This window comes from Mastigoproctus giganteus, chromosome 14 (assembly GCF_048544385.1).
Source record: "Mastigoproctus giganteus isolate SK-2022 chromosome 14, ASM4854438v1, whole genome shotgun sequence".
NCBI classification, from domain to species: domain Eukaryota; kingdom Metazoa; phylum Arthropoda; class Arachnida; order Uropygi; family Thelyphonidae; genus Mastigoproctus; species Mastigoproctus giganteus.
In genome coordinates this window covers 118,134,213-118,148,792 of record NC_143588.1, presented here as the reverse complement: position 1 = coordinate 118,148,792, position 14,580 = coordinate 118,134,213, and positions in this window count along the sequence as shown.

Sequence of the window (14,580 nt, the reverse complement as noted above, 5' to 3'; positions counted from 1 at the left end):
GAGTAAATTTATGTTTTGTTTCATAGTAATTAAGGATTAATTATTTTATGTAAAGTAAACTTAAATGGAATTATATAGATGATACTAGCAGCAGGCTCAGCTCATTACATTATTTTTCTATAGAATTAATTGGTTTCTGTAGAGTGTAATATTTCTCTAAAATTCTGTACTGTATAGAAAATAAATTTGTGTAAATTAGAAATTGATGTAGAAAAATTTAATCAAGCAAACACAACACTTCACTTTATTATGAATATCAACATTATTAATTAATATCTATAGAATGAATTGACAGAACAGAATAGATTGATAGATATTTTTGCAGTGAGTTTCCCCTGCATGCCCTGAGTTTTCCCACTATTGACTGGCTCTGTGAAGGGAGTTCATGAGTTTTTAAAAGTTTGTTACATAGATTGTTTTAAGTATTGATTTGCCCTTATTTTGACTTGGTGCCCAATAAAAAAGAATTGTAAAAATTTAGAAACAATCATCAGCACTTCTTTTTTGATGTGATGCCATCTTTTGCATCTGCTTATATATCACTTATTTGATTTCAGCTATTCGGTTTGAACTCCAGAAAATTTGAGCCTTTGTAAGCCATAAACAGACAATAAAACACAACTTCTCCTCCTGTTATGTTAAAATCTATTTTCATGCTGACATCTATGATAAATTGTGTTTATTGACATCTGTTTACAATGACAGATGTCAGCACTTACTAAAAGATTTCGAAACAATTTGTATGTAAACAGGCACATCTGGAAACAGTTACAAGCATGCCAGTAATGGACACTGTACATTTAGTTATCTTTTTTTTGCTAAATTTTTGCAGATAAGACTAACATTCATAAGCAATTTAAGATACTAGTTACTGATTGATGAAATGTAGCATTTTAACTTCAAATCGAATTGATAGGAGGAATTATTTTTATCCAGGAAATGTATTATAAAATGCTTGATGAACCTTTTCTATCAATGGGTGATTCCCACCCCTTCAGTGATAGTTGAGGGGGAATAGCTGGCTAAGATCAAGCACTAGTGAGAAGTTTTGCATGTGTATATAAAATGGGAAATGAATCAGATCAGACCCTGCATACTGTGTGGAAAAGATAACCCAACTGATGCTAATGAATAGGTATTTTGCATTAGTCTTTATTGAAAAAAGACCCTCGTGGGTAGAACAGTTGGCATAATCACCATCCTCCCCACACTGCGTGGAAAAACCTGAGTTTGAATACTGTCAATGACAGGAAGAATTTTTATGGGTGTTTTTCATAACATGGCTGAATTAGTCTCAAGCAAGGGTAACATGATTTTTGTTCCTGGAAACTCAGATTTTCATCCAGTAAACAGCAAATCAACCACAGAACACATGCAATTGTTGCTGGTGTGTAGCACATGCTTCTTGATTAGACCAGGGTTCGAGCCCGTGACCACCAAATACAGAGGATGCGGAAAGGTCAGGGAATGACCACCGCATATCCCCGGAGCAATATGGCCTTAGTTGCTAATGCTCCTAAAAACCAAATAACAACAACAACAACCCTTCATGCTGAGGAGAAGCTCTGCAAGTGAGGCTTCACCATATAAAATTAGTGATTTAGAAATTACAGATGACTTAAAAACTTTTAAGCCAAAAGGCAAGGGAGGCTCTTCGAGACAATAGCATATACTCAATAATTTTGAAGAAGATGGCTGGAGTGCGTTGAACCACTGAAGTTGATTATGAAGGCATTGGACTCGGGAGAGTCCTTTGGATTGGAGAAGTGCCAATGTATTGCCAGTGCCAAATGAGTTGCATTGGTAATATATTGGGAATGAGTTGCCTTCACAGTTAGTTGAGGCTGACAGAAGAAATTCAGAGGTCAACTGAAGAGTTACCTAGGTTAGGAGAGAAGCACATAATTTGTTTTATATTTTCTTATCTTTTTTTTTTTTTTTTTTTTTCTGGTGAGGAAAAGTGTGGCTTCTGTACTCCATATAGCTAATACTAATACTTTTGTATTAGTATTAGCTATATGTCATAAACTCCGATTAATCGGAGTTTACAACATTACGTTTGTTGATTCTACAGCAGTTTTTTTTTTTTTTTTTTTTTTTTCTTTTCCAAACTTAGGAAAACTGAATTTGAAGTATGCCAAAATGAAAAGACCAAATCAATAAGAGCAGCTGTTTGAGTTGAGCTGCTCACAATAAAATAAAATAGTTCACTATAAAACATGATATCATTATTATATCCCCATGTTTCAAAGAGATATGGTATTATGATACAATCTGGCAGTATCTCTTTTGCATGTGTTGATTCATACCAAACAATATCACAAATTTGGTATGAATCAACAGGTGCAAAATCAACAAAGGTAAAATCAGCTGCTGAGGTTGCCTAACCTAAAGGGGAATTTTCAGACAGGTTTATGATTGTGTTCAAAATTAATCATAATTGGTAATTCTGATCACTAGTCATAAAAGCAAGCAACATAATCTAAAATCGACTGCTGTGCTCACTGAAGATTCAGACACCATACTTGTTAATTTGATAACTAGTTATAAAAGCTAATTACATAAAGAAAACAAAGGGCACTTCAGTTAACAATACCCGTTGGCTTTTATGATATGGATCAACTGATAACGTGGCCCTTTTCACAATGCCTCCGCCACATGAAAAAGGCCCATAAAAATTCCTCATGTCATTGACATGACTTGAGCTTGGGTCTTTTCCACCTAGGGCTGCGATTCTATTAACTGTGGTACTTATGAGGGCAGGACAACAGTGATTATATCAACTGCTACTTGCGCAGACTCAATGCTAGCTCAGTTCCACACACCATGTGGAACAGTTACGGTTCAAATTCTATTGAGATGAAAAAAAAAGTTTTATGGGCTTTTTTCACACCATGACTTAACCTTGGACAATGGTCTCCTGGAAACGTTTATTGTCCAGCAAATAAGCAAAATGACTATAATAGATTTTAATGTACTCTACAAATATACATTCTTACAGATATCTGATGCTTTGTAGCTTTAGTGTCTTCGAACTTAGAACAGCAGCACAGATGCTGCTTCGATGAATATTTCTGCATATCCAGGCATGTTTACAGCTGATTTTCTTCCATAGTGTTCTTTCATAGTTAGATATAAGAATAAAGAAATGCACAAAATTTAATGCATGTGAATTAAATTTTGTATGAAAAAGTTGGAAAGCCAACAAAATTTATGAATTGATGACACTACAAACTATCCACGAGTTGACTAGTTGTTTTAAATATATGCTGAAGAGTAGCATCGTAAATGCCCTTCATTTAAAATGAATCCTTGGCCAAAGTGCATAATTCACAGGTTGACTGTAAGATGGCTATTTCAGATTTCAGTTATCACAGATTAGGCCGCATTAACTGAAGACTTGAGAATGAGGCTTGTCGTGTTCAAGTGCATAGCTTTAACAACAAGACCTGAGAGATACGGCTTTCAGATATAAGCTGAAAATCATCTCAAGTAGAACAGCCTCCATACTCACATATATTGCTCCCTGCAAGTTCTTCCTTATTCTAAAAGAATCTTGAAAGCAAAACAATCTGATATGGAAATAAAATGTGGCAGAGATTTTTCAGAAATTCAAAATTGTGAAAATTGAGTTGGAAGAATTTTCCAGCACTGCAGGAACAGTAAAATAAGTTGTGCATATGCTTATAAATCCTATCTTGAAAGATAATATTCTCCTGTCTTGTAAATACAATATCAAGTAACTTTTATAGATGAGTTCTGGAAATTTCTTATCATCATCATGAGATTTAGTTTTCTCCCAGTTTTTCCCCTGAAAGTCTGATTCTCTGGTGTAATATACCCTGATTACTGTCATTAACCACCTTATCAACATTTGCGTTATCAGCAAGCTTGCACTTTAAAAGATATGCCTTCATCAGTATCATTATTGAATAGAGAAAACAGTAAGGGACCAAACCCTGAGGGACAGCAGCAATGATAGTTCATGAAGGACAGTGTTTGTTTGTTATTTGGATTTTAGTAGTATTAGCAACTAAGCCATATTGCTCCGGAAGGACAGTGGATATTAATAACCACACTGTCTCCTGACACTTAACCATCCATCCATTTATCCATAGCAGTCACTTGTCCCTAATGCCATAGTGCTCCAATTTGTACATCAGTTGTCCATGTGTAATATGTCTTGTTGAAGGAGAAAAGAGCCCTTCCTCCATATTGTCATTATGTAAGTGGTTGTAGTAGAGTTTTAAAAGCATCAGTAAGCTATATTGCCCCATATATACTGTCTGTAAATTGTATTCTGTGGTCGATTTTCTCTTTGCTGGGTGAAAAACACCAATTTGAGTTTCCAGGAGAAAAAACCATGCTAACCTAGTTCAGACCCACTAACTTAGCCACGTTTTGAAAAAGGCCCATAAAAATTCCACACATCATTGATGGGACATGAGCTGTGGTCTTTTCCACCCAGTGTTGGAAGGATGGCAATTTTACCAACTGTGCTACCCATGGAGTAAGGGGAAGGAATTGTCCAAAATGTCAGTTTGCTGCATTGTTTTCATTATTCGGGAACCCAAGACCAATGGTCTGGGTGAAACTGTAAGAAACAGCTCCAGACATTTAAATTGCATCAATACCTTTCCAAACTTCACAGTTGAGACAAGGCATTACAGGCTATGCAGCCCGTTGACATCTAGTTGACAGTATTCGATGGGCCCGCGAGGTATAAATACCACATTTCTGAGTTCTGCCTGATAGTTCCTCAATTTTTGCAGCACCATGACAGTCCATCTTGTGGTTACATCGGCCACCCTTTACTAGGGCAGTGTTTCTCAAATGGTGGTTCGTAGACCCCTTAGAGTTCATAAAGATTACTCCATGGGGACTGCGAATGTCAAATTTCTTATAATTATTTAAAAGAAAAGAATTTACAGGATAGAATATTTTGTTTAGCTTGGGAATCTGCAGAAAAATTTTCAAACTAATGGCCAGTCTGTATTAACATTTGAAAATTACTGGTTGGGTGTTACAGGTTTGCCACAATGACATATTTTGCACATAACATAATTTACTGCAATGCTAATATGGCATCTTATGATAAGCCTCGCCAGAAGTCACAGCTCAATCCTATGACCCAGCCCTCGTGGGTAGCACAGTTGGCAGGATCCCCATCTTCCCCGCACCATGTGCAAAAGTCCCAAGCTCTAGTCCCGTTGATTACATGAGGAATTTTGTGGACCTTTCTGACGTGAAAAACAGTCCGTAAAAATTGGATGAGTTAGTTGGTCTCAGGCGAGGGTAGCATGGATTTTCATCCAGCAAACAAATATTCGGCCTCAGAACACGCAATTTACAGATTATATATACGGATCAATATGCCCATAGACGCCGATACTCTTAAAACCCTATTACAACAACAACGGCTTTGACCCACCTTCATACACGCTGTTGCTCTTATACCAATTGATGTGTGGATGTACAAATCTACATCTCCAGACCAAATGATTTTTGATTATAGTGCTATTTCAGGTATGCAGAAATCACAGATCTTTGCATAATTAAAGAACTAAATGCCAAGAAGTTTCAGAAGATATGCTGTTTTCTGCAGAGCAGTGTAATACACTCAGTACTGGAATAGCATAGTGGTCATGCTGACCAACTGCTGTTCTGGATTTGTGAACCATATCTGCCATCAATATCACCTTTTGCATCGTACTGAATATACGAGGAACAAAAGACTGATTTCTGATATAGCATCAGCTCTAAATTCCTAGTTTCAAATTTCAGCAATTTTCGAACTAAAAATTTCGACTCCATAAAGCATTTAGAGCATTACTGTAAATAAACGCAATGCCCTGTGACCAATAATTCTGTAATCAATTGTTAAACAATTTTTTTTAAAAGACAATTGGAATGCCCTGACTGTTCTGTTTTGAATAGTCTAGGAAGCTGAAGGAGGCTTTGGGGTTCCATCCATATTATTCATGGTTGAACAAATTTAAGATTTGTAGAGAGATATTTAAAGTGCATCAAAAACAGTTTGATGCACTTTAAAATCTCTAATACTGCTAAACGATTTACTGATCATATGCTGTCGATGAGAAGGTGGGCAGTAGATTCTTCTTGCAATAAATAAAACAGGACTGAAGTAAACTAGGCCTTCATTTGAGAACTACCTGGAGATTGGCATTTTGGAATTGGTACAGTGGATATTCGAAAGAGGTATTGAAAATTTCAAAAATATTACATATTAACGAATCATTCACTTTTCCTATTTTTAAACAAGGACACAAAGGAGATATATCCCTTATCTGCGCAACATTGTTTATCCAGGAAAAGGGATAAATTAGATGGGTTTTTTTCTTGTTTCCAAAGGGCAGCAACACGTAAATATGATACTCAGGACAATAACTAGAGTCGAAGTGAAAAATCAGTAAACATGATTGCTACAGGGCTGAATTTATAAATTTTCTCATTTCACACAAAATATCCATACACTGGCCCCTTCAGAGAGGATTCATTTAAATCTAAACAGTGATTCTTGTAATTCTAGTTTCTTTTTTTTTTTTATTCAAAAAATTTATATGATGGCTACCGCATATATTGTGTTCATTGGTTGTTTGTTACTGGCTTTTAGGCGCATCATCACCTTTAGCCATATTGTGCTGTATATGTCTGTAAATTGCATATCTGATCTGTCAGGTTTGTTTTACTGGGTGATCTTTTTTCTCCCGGACGAGTTTCCGGGAGAAAAAGACATGCAACCCCCGCATGAAACCCAGTCATTTTATGGAAGTGACTCATAAAAATTCCTTGCGTTGTTGTTGGGTTTTAGGAACATCGGCAACTATGGCCATATTGCTCCATATCTACTGTCTGTAAATTGCACGTTTGTATCCTATGGTCGATATTCCCTTTGCTGGGGAAAAAAAAAAAAATTTTCGGGAGGAAAAACCAGACTACTCTGCCTGAGACCTACTTACTCAGCCACGTTCTTAAAAAGGCCCATAAAAATTCCTCACGACATCGACGGAACTAGGACTCGGGTCTTTATCACCCCATGTGGGGTAGACAGTGGTTCTACCAACTGTGCTATGCTGAAAGTCATATACTGTGTCCTAAGAAAAGCGCTTACATGCGTGAATTTCACATGGAAATGTAATTTGTGCAACAGAATCTAGAGTCCTCACGACTTTTGCCAAATTATGGGCCCTAGACAACTGGCTGCTCATGTAGGCTGTGTAGGCTCGTTTTGTTGTGAATTTCTGACAGAGAACATTTTCTAATATCAGTGAAAAAATATTTAATATTTGTAGCTGAATGAATGGAATTTGTCCGTGGAAAATTTCGAAAGTCTCTCACACCCTTCCAACAGAATTTCATACGAACTGGGAGGGGGGGGGGTCAGCTTAAATTTTTTACTGGTCACCATGTGCCCTGTATAACAATCAAACCCACGTGTAGGTTAGTGCAAAAGCATCATTTTAACGTAGCCATCTACAAAAGTAGTTAAATTAATTAATTAAATTGACATCGTTTTGGTTATATCTCATATTGTGAATGCCATCACAACCAGTTGCCATGATATCGTACTACCTTGAATAAATAACACTTCACCAGTGTTAAGACTACTGTTATTTATTCTTAGCGGATACTACCACCCAGACGGCACCGTTTCAAAGCTTGTTAGCTTCTCTTATGTGGGTGGGCAGGTACCCTGGTGTTGCAATAGTGACAACCCAGTTATGAAGTATAACTTCACAATATGAGAGATGCCTTATGGTGTGCAGTGATATAGACTATAAAATATTTAAGGGCAAAGGCCTCATGCTACGAGGTAGAATGACTAACATGTGCCGACCGGGCTAGCCAGGTGGGTAAAGTGCCTTCCTGGCAACCCAAAGATCGCGGGTTCGAATCCTGCCTCGGGGTTGGATCAGAGTAAAACGCAAAACCTTTGGGAGGTGCATTATGGCCACAGAAGCCGATGCGACAACAACTAACAAAATAAAAAAAAAGACTAACATGTAGGTTAGTGCAAAAGCATCATTTTAACGTAGCAAAGCATCATCTAAGTATAACTTCCTGTTGATTTATAATATAATAGAATATAGGACTTATCGAGCACTTAATAGCTCTCAATTATCTAATCCAATATCAAAAAATAAAGGTAATCCCTGTTGATTTATAAGTATAACTTCATAATATGAGAGATGCCTTCATAACTGGGTTGTCACTATTGCAACACCAGGTTACCTGCCCACCCACCGAAGAGAAGCCAACAAGCTTTGAAATGGTGCCGTAAACACGAGATGTATTAGTACCGTGCAAGGGCTGAAGGTTGAGAAGATGAAAGAAGATATTCATTGGCATTACACTTGACTTGCTGTAGGTTGTAATTTTCAGGAAATGGGTATGAAAGAAGGTTGTTCCAGAACACAGAAGTTGAACGAATAAATGATTAAGAAGTTCAGTGAGTTCGAAATTAGACAGTAAAAGGATGTCGACTGGTTACAGCTCATGTTCAGACTGCTGTGGAAGAGAGATAGAGGGAATTACAGAAGCCAAGTCAGAACAGTGGCCATGGAAGTATCTACAGAAAAGGCATGCAGCAGAAACGGGATGTCTATGAGGCAGAGTCTAAGAGTCTCCACCTCATAGATGTCTATGAGGTGGAGACTCCTTTAGAGATAAGCCATTAACCTAACTGCCCTCTTTTGAATGGAACCTAAAAGCTTGAGAGATGTTATTGTAACACTTCCACAGATGGGGGGAACAATGTTCCATGGTAGGGCGGATTTGCTATTTGCACTGCGTGAACAGCTGTTTCGAACGAAAGTAATGCAGAGAGCGAAAGAGAAACCCCCAGTGTTTTGGATGCAGAGGAAGCAATATTTATAATTTGCTTATAACAAGAGAGATTAGAAGTCAGGGTAATCCCTAATAGAGGTATATGACCTGGAAATCAGAATATCATCAAAGATAAGCATAGGAGCAGAAGAATCCTTTTTTGAGAGATATAAAACAGGACTGAAGTTTAGAAGGTTTTAAATCAATTCAATCTTTGCATCACCGGGGAATTACCTGGAGATCGAATTTCTGGAATTGGAAGTGTATATTCGAGAAGTTGAAGCTGTTTGTGCAGGGCAAGGTTTCACAAATAGGAAAGTGGAATGGAATGTGCTATCATCAGCAAAACTGGACAGGATTTTTGGTCAAGAGAAGAAGATCATTAGTATACAAGAGGAAAAGAGTGGGAGAGAGAACAGAACTTTGGGGAATACCAACATTCATGGAATAAGTTACAGAACAGAGAGCCATCTACCATCACCCACAGTGAACAGAGAGAAAACTGGATATCCAATTACAAAAAACAGTTGGAAAACCATAAGACGGAAGCTTATTTAGAAGACCTGTACGTCAAACACGATCAAAAACCTTTGAAATGTCAAGGGCAACTCCTTGAGTTTCACCAAATTTTTCCATTGAATTTATCCACAGATGGGTAACATAAACCAGAATATAACCAGTAGATCGACACTGACGGAATCCATACTGACGATAATTGATCAGATGGATGTACGGTTGCGAAATACTTTAAGAGTTGGCGGTTAATTGATTTCTCCGTTATTTTAGAAAAAGTAGAAGTGCAATGAGTCAATAATTGGATGGGAGGGATTTATCACACCTTCGAAACAAGAAAGAAAAAAAAGCGACACAGAGCAGAAGTTCAGTAGCATAGGTTCTGAGAACAAGTGTAAAAATACCATGAGGACCTGAAGCTTTCTTAGCATCGAGATTGTTCCAAATGCTTCTTACAACCTTTTGACGGACGGTCACAGGAGGCATTGAATAGAATGCACTGGGAATTGTAGGTGGTTTGCTATTAAATCACGAATATACGAGATAGAAGAAATGTAGGATGCTAGTAGATCATCTTTATCTTTAGCTGAGGTGGCAACAGAACCATCTGGTTTTGACAGAGGCAGGGTCGCTGCTACCCTATGTGCCGCCAGTAAGCGAAATCAAATTTGCCGCCCCAAAATATTTGGATTAAAAAATAAAATGAGCCGTAAATAATTATTAATTTATTAACCCCTGGCCTTGTGGCCGTGAAGGGCTTATTGCAATGTATCCATTGTATTAATAATATTATTATTATTATTGCAATAAAGATTTCTATTATTAAAAAAAAAAAAAAAAGAATTACAACAGATCTCACATGTAATATAATGAGACAACAAACAAAAATAATTCTGAAGTTCTGGAAACACACTTTAAATTCTAAATCAGAATAATCGTACCCACAATAATAAGATAAAAGGAAAATTATAATATTAAAAAAATTATGCAAATTTATGTTTCCTTGCTTTAAGATGTGCGAATTTATTAATTATTTCATTTATGTTTATTTGTTCCAAAACATTATTTTCAATTGAAATTATTGCCAAATTAGGGTCGTTGTTGAGACATTGTCGCTCGTAAATAATTTTTGATTAATTTTAAAAAACTCCCTTCACCTGAGGAATTGAAACTGGTAAAGTTGGAACCGATACATTTGGAAAAGTATCTGTAAATTTGATTTTAAAAATTGTAAAAATTCTGGAATAATATTGTCTTTAATACATTTTGACTTACTCTCTAAGTTCTTCAGATAATGCTAAGCCATCAATATCGGATTCATCACGATCAATGTCGCTCAAATTAATATGTAAATTATTTAATAAATCGTCATCTGACCGTTTTTTTTTTAATTCAGAAATATTATAAAACATTTTAAATATTTCTACAGGTTCTTTCATATTTGTAAACCTTTCAGTGAATGAGAAAATTGTTGTGTCCATAATTTGAAAGAAAAAAATAATTTTGAAATTTTGTTGCGGATCCTGAATGTCGAAGTTTGCAGATGATACAAAGGTTGGCAGGGTTAATGATAGCAATGACAGTATGCTACTGCAACAGGATCTAGAAAAGTTGGGCAGATGGGCTGAGAAGTGGCAATTGAAGTTTAACATTGACAAATGCAAAGTACTGCATACAGGTAGCAGTAATCCCAGAGAAACGTACCAACTGTGTGGTACGGTGTTCTGCCACTCAGGGTGACAGCAGAGAATAAAAAACAGCTTGTGCAGTCAGACAAGAAGTTTTCTGAATAGTGCAGACAGGCTGGCAGAGCAGCTCATCGGGGGTTTTGGCAATGATATACAGTAATTTTGCTAGTAGGGAGAAGGAGCTGATTATTACTTTGTATAAGGCAATGGTCAGACCATGCCTTGAGTACTGTGTACAGATCTGGAGAACGAGTAAAGAGAAGGGCAACAAGATTGGTGAGAACGAAGGGGTACTCTTACTAAGAAAGGCTTAAATTCTGCAAATTGCAGTGTCTGGAGACTAGGCACCTGAGAGGTGATCTGATTGAGGTGTATAAGGCCTTGAATGGGTTGAGCAGGCTCAATTCTGATGGATTCTTCCTCTTGCTCAAATTAAAAACCTGAGGGACATATTGGGGAAGGACAGTTGTAGAATGGATGCTCGAAAATTTGCCTTTAGTCAGCGGGTAGTATTTCTGGAACAAACTTCCATCTGTCGTGGAAGTTGATGGCTCAAATCAATAATATAGCAATGGCTTAATTTATCATTACTCACCTCATCTGCGGAGATGGGGGAACCCCTGGTGCCGTTTGACCCCAAACACACTTTACACTACTCACCTCATCTCATGAGGTAATTTATTTTGACTGATGCTGTATAAGCTTGCTTTCTTGCATCATATGTCTATGCTAATGCAAATGCTTCATCTCTACTTTCACAATTGAAATGACGTTTTTTCAATCTTTTCCTTACAGCGCTTACCTCTGGAAACGAAGCTTCTTCAATGCCAATGATAGCAGCCATATTATTAGCGGAATCGAGAAATTTTTGGACTGCTTTCTTTAAAATATTCTATAGACATTCAATAGCTTCGTGTATATCAGAATCCATTTTTTTCCCCTTTCTTTTCTTTTTTTGAAGCCTTTTACCCACTTGATTAATTTTATTTAAAATATTAATTTTATTTTCGTCTTTAGTGATTACAGCAAAATATTTAGCTTCTCTAGTCGTTTCTAGTATTTTATCAGTAATATTTTGTGAAATTATTTCAATTTCATTTTGTATGTGATCACCCAAATAATACACGCTAGTTTTCGATTCGGATTCCTGAATACGGCGAATATGTACTGCTGAATCAAATTTAGTAATTGTTTCAGTAAGTTTTAAAAAGTTACCATTACCATATAAACCTTTTGAAGATCCCATGAACACTATACATTGTTTGTTTGTTGTTTGGTTTTTAGGAGCATTAGCAACTAAGGCCATATTGCTCCGGGGATATGCAGTGGTCATTCCCTGACCTTTCCGCATCCGGTGGTCACGGGCTCGAACCCCGGTCTAATCAAGAAGCGTGTGCTACACACTGCTGCTCCTGCCCACCTGGCTTCGGAGGCGCCACTATACATTGCCTTGCTAAAAATAGTATCATATTCTGTATATCAGAGATGGCCAACAAGTTTAGCCATCTTATTTAGCTTACTTAATATTAATAACTGGACAGTACTTATACGTTAATTTAATACCTTTTGATTTAAAATGAATAAGAGTAAAACGTATCATTTTCATCACGAGTGGGAACTAGAATACTTTTTTGTAATGATAAAAGAAAAACGTTGTTTGATTTGCAATGCTTCCGTGGCTATACCCAAAAAAGGAAATTTAGAAAGGCACTTCAACGCACTCCATAGTAAATACCACGTGGATTTTCCGCCTAATTGTGACCTTAGAAAATATAATTTTAAAATAACTTGAATCCAGATTATTCGCACAACAAAATTTCTTCATGACACTAACTTGCAATCTACAGCAGTAACTGTAGCATCACTTAAAGTGTCATCTTCTTGCAAAAAAATGCAAAATATTTTCTGATGGTCAGTTCATCAAAGACGCATTTTTAGAAATAACAGATTCTCTTTTTGAAAAATTTAAGAACAAAAATGAAATTAAAAGTGCGCTTCAAGATCTGCAATTATCTCGAAATACTGTGATGCGACGCATCTAAAAAATTAATAAAAATGTGAGCGAACAATTGTTTGTTTGTTATTTGGTTTTTAGGAGCATTAGCAACTAAGGCCATATTGCTCCGGGAATATGCGGTGGTCATTCCCTGATCTTTCCGCATCCTCCGTATTTGGTGGTGACTGGCTCGAACCCGGGTCTAATCAAGAGGCGTGTGCTACGCACTGCTGCTCCTTCCCACCTGGTTACGGAGGCGCCGAGCGAACAATTGCGTGCTCATATTGCTAATTGTGTGTCCTTTTCTTTACAACTGGATGAATCTACAGATGTCAGTGATACAGCTCAATTGCTCGTTTTTGTTTGTATGGTTTCCGATGATTCCGTCATAGAGAAGAACTGCTGGGTTTGGTTTCGTTAAAAGAAAGAACTAAAGTTCTTGCTATATTTAATGCATTCAAAAATTTTATTGAAAAAATTAAATTACAACTATTTAAGCTCGTATCAATAACAACAGATGGAGCTAAAGCAGTGGCGGAGCATCTTAAAGAATTCATCGCATTGTGCCAAAAGGGTGATGAATTCCCAGATTTTTTGGTTTACTACTGTTCATCCAGCAACAAGTGTTAGCCAGCTAAAGATTAAATATTAAAAGTATTATAGACATAGCTTTCAAAATCGTGAATTCCATTAGAGGACAATCTTCAAAGGAGACTTTTCAAAATGCAACTCGATGAAAATGAACCAGATCTGACATTACAGATCTGAGGTGGCTGAGTTGAAGTAAGTTTCTAGAGATTTCGAAATTTGCTGAATGAAATTAAAAAATTTGTTGGTCAAAGAGGATTATCAACAGCTACAAGATACGGAGTGGTTGTGTGATCTGAATTAATAAATCTGAAATAAATTAAGTGATCTGAATTTGGAATTACAAAGGGTACTAGGAAAGTTTTGCAATATGACGCAACAATGAATCACAGGAAGCTGCTTGTTGCTGCATGTTGAGACATGTTCATACGTGCATAGTAGCCGCCGCGCCAAGTCGATGGGCTCAGTTATTCATTAGTAGTGAGAGTGTAAAGTGCTTGCGATGGCATCGTGGTCACGAAATGAGATAAGGACAGTTTTGCGGTATAATTTCGTGCGTGGTTTAACCATAGACCAGTGCTTAGAAGAAATGACTCTTGCACTAGATGATGATTGTCCACATCGTACAACGATATTCAGGTGGTATAGAGAATTCCAAAGGGGAAATTTCACTCTGGAGGATTCTGAGAGGCCGGGAAGGCCACGAACGTCAGTTACGGAGGAAAACGTTACTGCTGTGAGCAAAATGCTTGACGAAAACAGGCGAGTGACCTACCAACAGATAGAGGATACTTTGGGCCTAAATGCACCAGCAATTCGTTCGATTCTGCAAGATCATTTGCACGTGAAGAAACTTTGTTCTCTCTGGGTGCCGCATCAACTGACTGAAGAGCAGATGACACGATGTGTGACTTGGTGCCGGGAGATCTTAAAAAAGTTTGATAAGGG